This window comes from Phasianus colchicus, chromosome 6 (assembly GCF_987193195.1).
Source record: "Phasianus colchicus chromosome 6, bPhaCol1.hap1.1, whole genome shotgun sequence".
NCBI classification, from domain to species: Eukaryota; Metazoa; Chordata; class Aves; order Galliformes; family Phasianidae; genus Phasianus; species Phasianus colchicus.
Window position 1 is genome coordinate 22,582,704 of NC_143441.1, and position 14,555 is coordinate 22,597,258.

At 40.5% G+C, this 14,555-nt stretch overlaps 1 protein-coding gene across 3 annotated transcripts in view; it reads left to right on the forward strand.

Annotated features, from left to right (window-relative positions):
• IGF2BP3 (insulin like growth factor 2 mRNA binding protein 3) overlaps positions 1-14,555 on the forward strand; it is a 104,072-nt gene that overhangs the window by 22,037 nt on the left and 67,480 nt on the right. The gene's annotated exons all lie outside the window — the stretch shown is intronic.

Here is a 14,555-nt window from a genome sequence, read left to right on the forward strand (position 1 = left end):
GGTCTGTATGCCTCACCACCTGGCTTTGTCTACTTCATTTGTATCACTCCCTAGCTTACGAGAAAGATGGAGGTATGACTTGCCCAGTTCAGGCTGCCAGCCACAGGGTTTCTGTGGGGAATTGACAAACACCAACTTTTGCTGGTGTGTGCTGTCAGTACAAGCTGACTGAAAGGACTGAGTGTCAGAGCAGGAGCATATGAATCAGAAAAGCTGGGAATGAACATTGATGTAAGCACTACTGAGCACAGACATCAAAAAGCATTCACCTTCTTGTTAGTTCTTAAGCACATGTAGCTTTTACTACTTGTAGGTAGTGGCTTTCTACCCTGGTTTTCATCTGCTTCCTGATTTACAAATGATTTCCCTTTCTTTCTCCATTGCTACCAAAACGGTTGTCCCCTTGCCTCACTGTTCCAAAACACTGTTTTCCTAAAGTTACAGAGCAAGATTTAAAATGATTGCTGAGGACGCCACCTCAGTGTCCTGCTGCTGCTTGTACAGGCTCTGTCTGGGCACAGAATTTGAGGATCAGGCCGTGTGGTAATTAATTTGTACAGTGCTTTGGTGCTCCCTTACAACGTCGAGGTTGCTCACAAAATGTGTTCTTTTCACAAACTTCCTGTCAATTTTTCTTTGTAAATGCAGGGTTTCTGTCACTTCTGTACTAAGCAGGTAAGTTTATAGGTTCTCAAAGAAGTGCTACTGGCAAAGTATGGCAACTGATGCCCCAATTCAACAGTTATATCAGGCTTTCTCTGGGCTCTGTTGTCTTCCGGTGCTGAAGAACTTTACTAAAACTTCCTTTTAACATAATAAGAAAGCTTTGAATGGTCACTACTGAAACCAAGTGTTTTTTGCAGTCAGTTACTTAGTAGGGAGAGTAAGTTTGTGTGTACAATATGTACAGAGAGGGGTTTAGGTTGGAGTATTGTCCTTGCATGATGTTTTCTGAGAGTGGTATGTGTGCAGCAGCCGTGGCAATTTTACTTATTAAATTGTTTCTTATAGTCCCTCTGAGCCAATTGACTGCATCACTCTTCTGTTAATTGCTTGAATGAAGACTGACTTCTAATGGGTGTGAAGTTCTTAAGACCAAACCAAAAACAACCAACGAAGGAGATTTCTGGGTTAGTTCAGTCTAGTAGCCCTCTTTCAGTAGCAAAACACAGAACACCTAAAGCAACACCTTTTTATGTTGGTAGGGAGATCTGAAAAAGAAATGAAGAAGGATTAATGTTCTTGAGATTATTTTTTCTAGAGTAATTGTTGTGATGAAGGTTACCTTGTCATTGCATGCAGAAGACACAGAAGCTTCTTAAGCTCTGTTGAAATAATTGTCATGTTTTGCTCTTTATAGAAGACAGGTATTTTATATGGAAACCTACAGCTGTGCCCCTAACAAGCAGTATGCACATCTCTGACTCAATGACTTGCAGCTCTCCTTGCAGTCTGTGCTACACAGAGGTATCTCTGGGTCATGGGCCACACATAGGGCTGCGACTCCACAGATGGGCTCCTTGGTGTATGTGAAAAATGGCCCACCAAATCTCTGATAAAGAGGGAATCCATACTGTTCTGAAATACAGCTCGCTCGGGTCAGAGAAGCAGGTTAGTGTTGAGAAAACAACCCTTTCAGACCACGTTCAGGGCAAAGTGGCCGAAGAAAGGCAGGTAATGACTTGCTGTAATCTACTGAGTTGCTACTCTGAAACAAGATTTCACACTGAAAAGCTTGCTCTTAAAGTGCAACTGTAAAAGATAATGTTCTGATGAACTTGAAGGCATTTGAGGTTAAGTTTGTACAAAACTTGTCAATTTGTTTGAACTTTAAAAGAGGATTTTTTGCAAGGTCCTGCTTGTTGCAGGGGATTGAGTATGCTTGTACTCCTCTTCCAGCTGGGGGAGATACTGGAGGTAGGGAGGAGGGCAGCATCTCTGCCTGAAATAAGAATACATCGTTCTGGCCATAGGCTGAGGCTGGAGATGAACTGATGGGGGTTTCTTGGGAGTACGTTCTTTGCTCATCCAGGAGATCATATGCAGTTTCCCCTTCCCTCACTGGACTGTTTGGACTTGAGAACTCTGAATCTGTGTGTGTTTATAAAAGCACAGTCTTATTTCGAGTGATCTTCTGCCTCTTCCTCCGCTTGCATATGAAGTGTATATAGAGGTGGCTCTACCAATCTTGTAATTTGGAGGCCATGTGCATTAACAGATTTTATTTTTTAAATAAAGTACTTTTGCTTGTTATCAAGATTGTTTGGCGGAGCAAAGCCACAATTAGTTCACCCCTTTTAGTGACAGTGGGTGGGCATATGTATTTTTTTTTTCCCTTTCTCTCCTTCATCAAATTTGAAGTCCAGATTTGATGCTAAGAAGCATGCCAAGAGGTGGGTTTGCTGTACTGCTTCTTCCATCTTGCCTCTTTCTCATAGGAAACAGCTCCCTGGCTTTATGGTCTCTGCAGAAACGTTGAGAGCTTTATTACCCTTTCTGGAACTACAGTCTCTTCCACAGTAACAGTTTTGACTCCCAATTTTATAACCTCAGGTTCTCTTTCTTAGCTTGTAAGCATTCAGCGCTGGCAGTGTATTTGCAGGATAAAATGATGAGCTCTCCAGAAGGGAGGTCTAGGCGTGGTGATTTCTATTCTATGATTTAAAGTGGAAGTATCCAGGCTCAGTTCCTGATTAAACATGATGAGAATCCAGATACACGGTTCTTTTCCTGAGAAGGAAGAGTTGTGATTTTTTTTTTTTTCCTCTTAAAGCATTTTATAGCTAGATTCTTTGGTGTATAAGATGCTTCAAGAAATTTGCTTTCCAAATATTTTTTTCCATGTTTAGTGAATTGCTAAAGAACAGATTTTCAGAACACAGATGGTGCCAGAAACAGCACTTGCTGGCTCAGCGGGAAGGTAGCTGCTGAAGAGTTCTCACTTAACTTCTGCAGGCTTATTCCCTTATCGGTTTGTTTGGAGCAGATAAACAGATACAGTGTTGGTGAACTCTGTAATAAAAAAGCGTAAAAGCCTGTCCTGTGGAGTGTGAACCTGTTGAGCTAGCAGAGAAGCAAAGAAACCTTGTGACTGTGTTTCTAGCTTTGCTGTGAGAACTGTGAGTTGCTTTTGGGGATAGAAATGTGTGGGATGGGAGGTCTGAGTTAGCTCCTCCAAAGGCAGAGAGATGTTACTAACCAGGTTTTGCTTTTCCTCTTCCTCCTTTTTTGTGGGAATGAAAAAGTCTCATAGTTGCACTGAGACCTGGTGCTTTAGATTCTCTGTCAGAAAAAAAGGATTTCCAGATCACAGTTGCAATGTAATTACATGTTCTGCATTGAGATCTGTCAGTGCAAGAAGAGTAGAGATGGCTCAAACCCATCTGCATATATTGTAAGATAGTTTTCATTTTCTTTAAATGAAGTGAGACTATGGTTGTGAGTAAAAGTTAGTAAATTTTACACTGCACATAATAACTTCTCCAGAGGATCTTACTAGCTTTTATTATTACTTATTAAAACAGCCGAGCTGTGTGAGGTTTTTCTTCTGATTGTATTTTGGATATATCTAGTTTTGGTTTTGGACTGGTGGTGTTTTATCCTGTCATAGCAATGCAGTGTGAAAACTGCTTTTGCTGTGAATGGTAGCTACTCATGATGCAACTTCAGAATACCAAAGATATGGAGAAGGGACAGATTTTAAGAAAAGCATGGAAGCGCTGCATTTAAGAATGAATTAGGATTATACAAAGTGGATAATTCTCATAAAGCAAGTTGTAAAGGGAAGATGCAGGAATGAGCTGCACTTTAATAGAAAGAATTCTAGAAGAAAGAAATGTCCATACATCTGATTCTTAAAATATATTGAAATATGAGCTTTCACCTCACGCCATCTCCAAGAATCACAACTTAATGTTATGCTATAAAAATAATATACAGCTATAAAAATGCTAGTAGAATGCTAAGTGTGAACAAATTATTTCTATCTGCTGCTGCTGTCTAGGTATAGGGATCTTTGTACCATGCTGAGGAAGAAACAGAAGACATCAGGCAGTAAGCTGTGCAGTTCTTGCCAGGTGCTACTAGCCCCACTCTGCAGGAAGATGGAGAGGAGAGTGCATCACTCTGTTCTATGCAGCAGTTTTACATGTTTGGTGATTTATAATGTGCAGAGAGGGGTAAGAAGAGAATTGAAGCTCTTTGAGTATTTCCTCAGTATTTGAGTTTCAAGGTGTTCTAGTGACTGTCTTCTGAAAATGCCTCGTGAGGCTTTACCCAGAATAGTTTCTGTAGTTTAAGATCACTTTTGAGTTCTTGCCTTGTCCTTAGTAACACCTGCACTCTATTTTAGCCTTGTGCTCTCTTTCAATGCAATAAATGTAAACCCAATAAAATATTAGGTGTGGTTGTCCTTACAAAACCTCATGAAATAAAGATTTTAAGTTTGATGGTACTGTACTGGCTGGTATTGGCTGTTGTCTGCTTACAAAGTTAACATCTCACCTCCAGTTGTAGTGTTGCCTCTACTTAACTCATGAGTCTGTTGTGGGGAGGCAGCTGTGTAAAAAGATCTGTGGCGTGTCCCATGCATGCAGATTTCACATAACAGAATTGTTGACTAGAGAGACTGTAAGAATCAAACATCTCCAACAAATTTGAAATGTTGATTGTCATATTGGTTTTCACCTAATTGCTCTTCCTGTTTGCATCGCACTATTATCTAAAATGATGGGGACCTACTATCCATCTTCTTACCTACTACTTGTTGCGGTCTCTTCAGGAGCATATGAGCACCCCTGGCTGGTTTTGCATCTATGCTTGGGGAACAAAGGGGCTTTGCTCTTCTGCCAAAAGGAAAAGGTGGTCCTCCTTACTTTCCGCTCTTTTCAGGGCCCCACACTTTGCATTGACTATTCGTACAGATTTCTCATCCTCCTAGCAGCAGGTGAGGCAATCTGATATAGGGAAGTGACCACCTCTGTAGCAGACCACCCAGTTTTGCACTTGAGACAACATAACGGCTTATATTGAGGGATTTTAATTGCCTGGCTTAATTATAGGGGGTGATATTTACTGGTATATGTGAGGTAATAAACACCTTTTGCAGGTGTTTAAAATGCAGGGTGTGGGAGTGGAGGTCTCCGGGTAAACATATGATATGTTTTTAAGTATATTTCTCACTTGAAGTGATTTATTCATACAAGTGTTGGCTGGAGCAGAGCTGATAATCAGCTTGCAGTTGTTGTAAACAAGGGGGAGGATAAAATGGGGAAAATCTTTATTTTTGGAAGATGGACTCCAAATTTCTACTCAAAATACTCAACTCTTATTTTTTATTGAAGTAAAAAAAAAAATCAGGAATTTATTAAAAGTAGTTGATGTTGATACTTCTGTCAAACATCTGTCCCCATTTTAGAGCTAACATTCCTGGTGCCCCCACTGGATATAATGTGGTGTGATATGTATATATTTTGCTTTTAGGGTTAGGAAAATAGCACTACATTAATTAATGTTACACTTTCAACCTGTATTACAGCTGCACAAGTAAGATATGGAGAAGTTCCAGGTGAGCTTAGTGCTCAAGAAAATGTAAAGGTTGTTTTCCAATGACAAGAACTAGAAATAATGTCAATATTCAATTTCCAAGAAATCGCAGTTCCTACTAACTCAGAGCTGGTTTGATGAACAGTTTAGAGGCATTCTTCCTCCTGGGTGATAACTTGAAAGTACACGTGGAGGATTTTGGAGCGTGTGTTATAGGATGCATGGTGTCAGGCAGATGCCTCAGCTCATCTGATAGAGGCAGAATGTGTTTGGCTGAGTAACTTTTGAAGAAGATGCTCAAGTTCCACAGCTCTTCTGCTCAGAACATTAAGTGGAATAACTGCTGGTTTCTTTGACTACTGTGAGCAGTAAGCTGCAGTGACTTGCTGTTTGTTAACACTGCTGTGGAAGGAGGAGGGTAAGGAGAAGAGGGCAGCAACTGTTTGGGTTTGAGACGTAATCTGTTGTCTCATCTGAGCTTTATGATTCAGTGAGCTGCTGAGATTTCCACGTTGAACTATGAGCTGGCTTAGTCAGTGGTGGGCTTAAATGTCAGAGCACAGAAAACTAGTGAGCTGTGAGTTTAATATGCGACTATTTCACCTAAGGCAGTCAGAAGCTTTCTCTTTGTAGACCCATAAATGCAGTCTATCTATATTTTCTTCCAGTGTTGAGATGGAGTAGTAGCTAAGGGTTAAAACTCTGTTTCAGTGTACCCACTTGATCAGTGCTATGTTTGATCCAGCCTTTTTCTCCTGATCCAGATTTGCTCCATCATCCTGTGACTGAAGAAAAATTGTTTTCATAGTGAGTTTTTGATCTTCTAGGATACAGGAAGGCACAACCAACGATCCCTCAACTTCTGAGAATTTTTCCAATAACGAAAATTATTGGTGTGCAAGAATTCTGGTGATTGTCTATCACCACAGGGCTACTTGGTGATGTTAGAATAACGCACTGCTCACAGTCCTGGAATAATATGATTATTTGTGTTGATGGGGTGGTTTTTTGACCTGTATTCTCTCATGTTGAGTATATGGATTCAATAGTGTCTACAGAAGTTGAAAAACCTGAGAAGATGAAGAAAGCTTGATTGACTCAGCATATTTCTTGGGAAACCAGCCACCAGATATTTTATTTAAAATTCTGGAGAGAGAGATGGGAAGAAATTTTGTCACAGGCTCAGCTGCCAAAGCCTTGCTGCCCTTAGCTATTCTTTTCACTTAGGGAGTAATTTTGATCATAGTGCAGCATCTTTATTCAATGTTGTGATGTCTTCTCACAGAATTACAAAACCATTCAGATTGGAGGAAATCTCAGGAGGTTTGTAGTCCAACTTTCTGCTCAAAGCAAAGATCTGAAATGAACTTAAACTAGATTGCTTAGGATTTTAAGTCTTGGAAATCTCCAGAAATTGAATTTGTGCAAGCTCTGTGAGCGACTTTTTCTAAGGCTTAATCATTCTTAGTGAGAATTGCCTTTCTTACTCAGTGAAAACCTTTCCTGTGTCAGCTTGTGTGTTTTATATTGTTCTCCTACCATGCATCTCTGATAAGCCCAGCTCTGTCTTCTGACTGATCTCTGTGCCAAGCTGCTATGTCTCTCCCAAAGTTGCCATCTTGGGGCTGTACAAGCCCAGCTCTTTCAGCTTCTCACTGGGCCCTCTGCTAAATTTGTTCTATGTTATCAATGTCTTTCTGTACTCAAGATCTTCAGATTGGATACCAGGTCTATATGACAGATTGTCCCTCATTATTCAGCATTTGTTCACTGTTGTTGGCCTCCAGGTAGAGTATACCTATGTGGAGTACTGTCCTCTGAGCCAGACTGTCTGACCGTCATTATAGTATTATTGTTTGAAACTAATTTGGACTTGGAATTTCTGCAAGTCTACCACCCGCATGCATAGGAAGGGAAATTTGTGCGTGTGGTACTGCATCCCTTTGGGCAAAACATAAATTTTATACTGTCTTTAGCTAAATTTCCATGGGCATGTGGATAAATTACCTTTTGTTCAAAGTGCCTTAGGTAAGGCAGCCCTGAAGTGAAATAGGCAGCACCACCACACTGCTGCTTTCTTCAGTTCATGTGTGATCCTGTTTTTCATTCATAAGATAGCAGCATAGAAAAACTGCAAAGGGACTGCTACATTAAAATAAATAAATAAATAAATAAAAATGCAGCCTCTGAAGACTCTTTCCATTTTAACTGCATCTTCAGTTTAGCAAGTTGTAGTGAAATTTCCAAGTATTGTTTCTTGGCCTACAGTAGAACTTTTTAGGTATAATAAATGTATTCTCTTCTCTATCAAAGCTACTGATGGAAATTTTCTGTGCCATTCTAAGCACATAAGCTTAGTCTCTCCTAATTATTTATGGTGTCTAACCTGTTAAGTCTGGCTCGCTTTGATTCTCTATGCAAAATAAGGAATTTAGTAGTTCTTAGTGACATTGGGTCTTCTGCGAGGAGTAATGTTTGGATGCTGGGAGTGCAGCTCTAAAAAGTCTAGTGAAATTAGGGTTTTTTAGCACATATGCAGCTGTTGATAAAGCTACACACTTTTATAAACAAAGATACCCTTTAAGTTTAGTAAAATTGATGTGATTAAGACTAGTTTCTATTGTCCTGCTGTTGAAGTTCTCCAGTAATTTCAGTTACCTGCTTTATCAGAAGATGTAAGTAGTAGGGATTTTCTCTTCAGATTTATCAGTTGTGTAAGAAGAACTGAGGGAGTTCTGTGAGTTGTTCTTTAGATAATAGTAGGAGAAATGTTGTGAGCTCTGATTGATTATAGCCAATGAAAGAGGAAAATGTTGTTAACTTCAAGTGGCCTCAATGATTCTCTTTCAATCCATTTACAGAGCATGTGCATAAAGAACAGAAAAGTACACTGAGTTAAAAGGTTTGTGTATAGCCCTGTATTCTGACTCTGCTGAGCACTGGCAAGAGTATATTTTGCAGCCCTGGAACTTAGCAAGCCAGAAAATTATGCCGTCAGGTTTGAGAAATTAATCTAGAGCTTCTGCAAACGTGTTCTTGAACTAATGCAAACACTTAGTATTCACAATATTCTGCAATGGAGAGCTGTGTGGTTTAAAGATACTTTTCAGGAAGAACCATCTCTTCTTGCTTGCTTTGAATTTCTACCAGCTAGTCTCAAGTGCCTCCAAGCTCCTGTGTTGGAGGGAACAGCACAGTCATTAGATCCATGAGGCGCTTCTCCCTCTCTCCTTCCCTGATTAAGGACCTTTATTTCTCAACGATTACTTCTCTAGGCTTAAGAAGAGCCATACCCTTAGTCTTTGTGTTGAAGCAGGTTCCTGTCTTTTGATTATCTTCATCCCATTCATGGAGGTTCTACTAAGTGATTTTGAGTTGAGGAACTGAATCTGTAGAGTTATGTCATTCATTTTAAGTTATTTTGCTTCATGAGTATATTTGTTCTCAGAGTACTGTGCATGTCTTAGATTTGCTTCTCAAATAAGGAAAATATATTGTAATGAAACCGGTGGAAAGCTGATCAGTGGAATGGAGTCTGCTGCTGATGTCTCGAGATCATGCAACTTTTTTTCCCCATGGTTGTCACTTTAAAAAAAAAAATAAATTGACATTATCAATACTGCAGATCCTCCTCTAGGCTTGCTGTTGGCTGCCAGGAAATGTTACATTTGAATCATATGCATACCACATGTTGACCAAACCTTATGCAACTGGCTCTTGTGTAAAGGGAGGGGAAAAAAAAGTGCTTATTTCCAAGGGGCCAACCAGTTTCAGCCCTCTTGATTCTGTAAGGTAATGGCAACAAGCATATCTCTCCTCAGTCTTGCACCAGGGGTCTGGATTATTCTTTTCTTGTTGATTAGACAGTTGGAAATGGCTTTTGGGCTAGTTTCTGAAGGAGTAACCCTGCTGACACTCCAGCAAAGGCTGTCAGGCTGCTGCTCCTTCTGCAAGCCTACTGATTCATTACTTCTCCTGCAAGGCTCTTTGCTGCCTCTGTGTTCCTCTTCTACTTCCTTCATATTGACTTTCAGCTGAAGTCTTAGACATCCAAGACTCACCTTTGTTTCTTCTTGCATCCCCTTCTTGCTTTCATCTAGTGTTACTGGGATACTTCCTGGATATGTGGGGAAAAAGAACAATGTGAGCTCAGCTACAGAAAGAGGAAGATGCTTGACCATGGTGAGTAATGAGGCCATTGTGTCAAGCAAGTGAAAATGGCACAGGCTTATGGGAGGGCAAGAAATGCTGGCACATCTGCCCCAGCTGCTGCACAGTGCTATCTCACAGAGCAGCTGGCTCAGATGGTAGGAGTCCAGATGCTCCTGAGGGTTAGGTCCTTGCTGCTAGGGTAGGGCCTTGGAGAGGAGCAGCAAGGCCATGAAGAAGGTTAGTATGTGAAGAATATCTAGATTCAGCTAGATCTTTAATATCCAGCTGGAGGCCAACAGAGTTGAAGCATGCTGAGCAGGAGGAAGGGAGATCGAGTTGTGTTAATGCATTTCCTCTTTTTTTTAAGTTTTCATTTTATTCTGAAGTCTGAAGCTCCCTCTGATCCTGTGTCTCAAATTGGTAGCCAAGTATATGTGGGCAGGGAAGGAAGGGAATGTAACTTGAAATAGCTATCTTATTTTCAGATGCTTTAGAAGTCGTGGCAATCAAAGAGGGGGTTGTGACTAAAAGCCATCAAAACCACTTCCAAGCACATGTGTTTTTGTGGAGCAAATGAGCAGAATTTTGAGAATATAATGCAAACAGGAAAAGACTGAAAACTATAGCTCACCGTTAACTTGGAAAGATGGGAAGTTATATTAAAACTGTCCTTGCAAACAGCCTTCTTGTTCTTGAGTTCCTTTTTTCCTAATAGGGGATTGAGTGCATGTGTGAGAAACAGATCCAAATCAACACATCTTGGGACACCTTTTATTGGGTGTTAGTTTTCTTTTGGTTGCTCTTAGTTAATAGAATCAGGCTGTTAAGTAAATAGCAGATAGCTATTTGTGCAACACTTCCACTTATTCACTTGCATAGTTCACTTACTGAACTCATAGTTTTCTAGCACAAGCAGCAACCGGGAGGCCAATCTCAACTATTTACTCTAAAGTGGAGGCTTATAATGATGTGCTTGTGGCCTCTAGATAGGTGTTCCTTAACCATTTGTTGCATTGGACGTATACATCCATAGTTGCCATCTGTGTGCAGCAACCATCAGCCTTTTAGGATGTGGTCTTAGCTGTGCATCTGTTGCTGACATTCATGTATGCTGCTAGCCTTTGTATAAATTCAGAAAGCTTTTGGTATGGGAAAATCCCACATACCTTCTCAGCACATCTTCTCTTTCAGCATGTTGTATTCTAGTAAATCCCCATCCCAATATCTAGAAATGAACAGTTCCTATAAATGTAAGCTTACAAAGAAGGGGTGCTTGCTACATTCCATCTGATGAACTTCTTGTTTTGTTGTGTTGTGAGCATGGGCCAGTAGCACTCCAGCAGGCAGTGTGGGATTGGCTTGTTATCCCTAACCTTATGATTCGTGGGACTCTGCACCCCAAGTGTTTGCTGGTTTAGTAACACCAACCACGATGACTCCTTAAGAACTTAATGTCTGCATCTCTGTAGGAAAGTTTATTGTTTGTCCCTTTGTAGCAGTTACATCCTAACACATGTTAATGTGTGTATTGTCACCCACTAGTACATTTGGGTTTTGTACCCAGGAGATATGTTACTGTTTTCTGAACACATAGAAGAAAAAGTGGGGATACTTGAGACTTGAAGAGGCTTTGTTTGGGACTGCAGTGCAAGTGTGCTGTGGGAATTCATGACAAATCGGTAGTTAGGACTCTGACCATGAGATCTCCAGGGAATTTTTATGAGCAATGACCACATTTAGGGATGTGTGCAGTTGGCTGTCAAACAGATACAAACTTATTTTATGCTGCACATACTCCCTACATCCAGCTCTGATGGATCTCCATCCAGATCTCTGAGGCCTAGAGCTCACTGGCTGTGAAATCCACTATGGGATCTATCAGGAGGATGGAAGGACTACGGGAAGAGAGCCTCATCTTTTCTCTGTGTAGTAGCTGAGAGGGAAGAGTCTGGTTGTGATTCTCAGTAGTAGAAAGAAGAGGCCATGGATTTCACTGCTTTGCCATATGACTTTAATTTCTATGGCAATGTCCAGTGATGCCTTTGTACTTGTAGAAATGCATGTGTTGGTGGTTGTTTAGTGTGGTTATATGCTGGGAAAGTTACTTCAATGTTCATGAAGCAGGTAGAACTCTGAGTGGTTTCCTCACCTGGCTAATTAGGTATATTATCTGTGTTGGTGTGAGGCTGTTTTTGTTTACAAAATAGGTGAAGCTACTAAACCAAAGCAGGCTCTGTCAACTGTGATCTTACAGCTTCCCCTAGTTGTGAGGCACTGATGTGCTTGTAAATGTCTTCTACGCCTTACTGTTTAGAGTCAGCAGGTGATCCTCTATTGCTTTGTGAAGTTGCTGTCTGCTGCAAAAGAAAATACAGGAACAGCTGATTTCCTTCGCACAGCAGGAATACTTGATTTTTTCAGAGATAATGTGTACCTGAATTTGTGTACTGGAGCATCAACTGTTCCAATTAACTTGCAAAAACCAACCTGCCTAGTGGCCACACCTCAGTTTGATTGTTCATGTTCCCGTTGTAGAACATCTATTAATTTCTCTGCTATTCAGACAATTACAGCATTAATGTAGCTTTCCAGAAGTGAGCCAAGCATAAGGTCATCAAAGCTGGAATGTGCAAGGGATCTTAAAGCAACAGCCTCCAGTATTCTTGGGTAGTGCTGACCAATTCTGTGTTGTTCCCCGTTATTCTGCATGGCATCTGCAGCAACTTTATGGGATGAAATATACTGCCTTATGTAGCTTGCTTTTGGATATCCTGCTTGACCAAGTCACAGTGCTATGTTTTGCATTTTTCTTGCAACAAGATGAGCTGTTTTGAGTTGATGGGAGCATCTCAAAGGCAGCAGAGCCCTGAGATTTGGGAGGATGCTCAATAGATACTGTCTGTAGAGTAGTGACACAACAATCCTAGGATGCCCTTGCAAAGCTGCTGGGAGAAAGGTGAAAGACACAATGTGAGTGAACAAGCATAAAACTTCTGACTTTCAGAAAAATGTACCCAATTACAGAATTCGGTGATGCAGGTTGTGTGAAAAGATGGGAAAAACAAAGAGAAATGCTATTCTCTGTGCAGATATGGCTATAGAAGGAGGTCTATGTGAGCAGCCTTTAGACTGCACCATAAGTGATAGGGTGACAAACCTTGTAGCTTATGACATCCTGTCTCTTAAAAATGTATCATTTTGGTGGAAATAAATGCCAGAAGTAATCAACAGATGCTCCAGCAGCACCTCAATTACTTTCTGTATGTATGTGGTAGAAAATGCTACCTCTGCCCTTCTTATATCTAACCAAATTCATGTGGCTGTATATGATATGGAAAACTTCCAGTCTGCAAGTAATAGAAAAGCTTGCCTTCAGTTGCATTGGGAAACTTGCAATGAGCGATATAGCTAGTGTATAAAATCTATGGGCAGGCACCACTGACTTTCCTGCTGGAGAACTTTGTGTGTGCATGAGAAATATCCTTAAAAACAGAAATACAACAAAAACCCTACTGACTCTTGTTCAGTGCTGACTTTGTTCGCTGTTGTTCCTTCTGGTCACGGCAAATGCAGGTTAGTGGTAAAACGGAGTGCTTGAAGCCTTTAGAAGTGTGGAGAAGGAAATGTTTCTCAAGAGTACCTTTTGTAATCTAATTGGAGCAAATAAAGTTACCAAGTTACTTCATAACGATTTTCCTCTCATTCAGGCAATAGTAGCTTCATAATCAAGTGAAGGATAATCTTAATAATGAGTTTCAGGACAGCGATACCATCAAATTTAAATTGTGACTAACAAGTTAATTATAGGAAGTATATTAGTTCTGCTTTTTCTTTTTGACATCTTAAACTTGGCAAAAGGATACTGTAGATTATAGAAAGATGGAAAATCAAAGTCTCTAGTTGAGTTCCAACATCTAATGGTGGTTATTTAAACTTTTTATAAGTGCTTTTCAATAGATCTTCCCAGACTGTTAGTCTGATGTCAGATGAGCGGTTCAGGGGTATTTCCATAAATCAGCAAAAAGACTTTATTGTGAGATGAATCCTGAATTTTGTCCTGTGAAAAAGAATGCTTAGAGGAAGAAAAAAAAAAAACACCAAAATGCACCACACACAGTTACCCATCTGCACTTATTAAGTAAGCATTTCCATATTGTTATCAGAAACTTATGTTTGTCCATGAATTATTCCCTTGTTCCAAGCTCCTGCCCTCCTCCTTTCAAAGTATTTGTCATTTGCTAATTAAGTTTTTCTTTTAGCAAAATGTAAGTAAAATCATGTCTCTATTTGCTTATCTGTTTTCTGGCCTTTATGAAGTTGATGCTAGGAGTAAAGCAAATGTGAGTGACGTGTGTAGTCCTGTTCTACGCTTCAGTTTGTTCTTGGGAAGAAATGTGATCCATGGCTACTAGGCTTTCAAAGTGGCACTTAACGAGTGGGTGAGATTTCTTTAAACGCTTACCTCCCTCCAAATTAAAACTCTTTGCAGCCAGTGAGCTAAGATCCTGTCCTTTTTGGCATACGAGCATTCTGTAATGCCCACTTTGTTTCCACTGCAACAAACTGGAGAAAGTTTTTTTTTAATCTTCTAAAAGCAGTAGCTTTGTGGTAGCATCCCCGTGCTGAGTCCCCTGTGTCCTAGAGGTCCCAGGCTTTGTAGGACATGCAGAGCTCCTGAGCCACTTGTTTCCATCAAAGACTGGGGCAGGAGTGGGTGCTAAGGACACCCACTTCTCCAGGCTCTATTAGCTAGGGACTAATGGCCAGTCCCACTAGGGTATGGAAGATGGTTTGTGAGCTTGAACTAAAGAAGTTTGGATCGGTAGGTGGATTTTCAGCTTCTGTGATATACTGACACC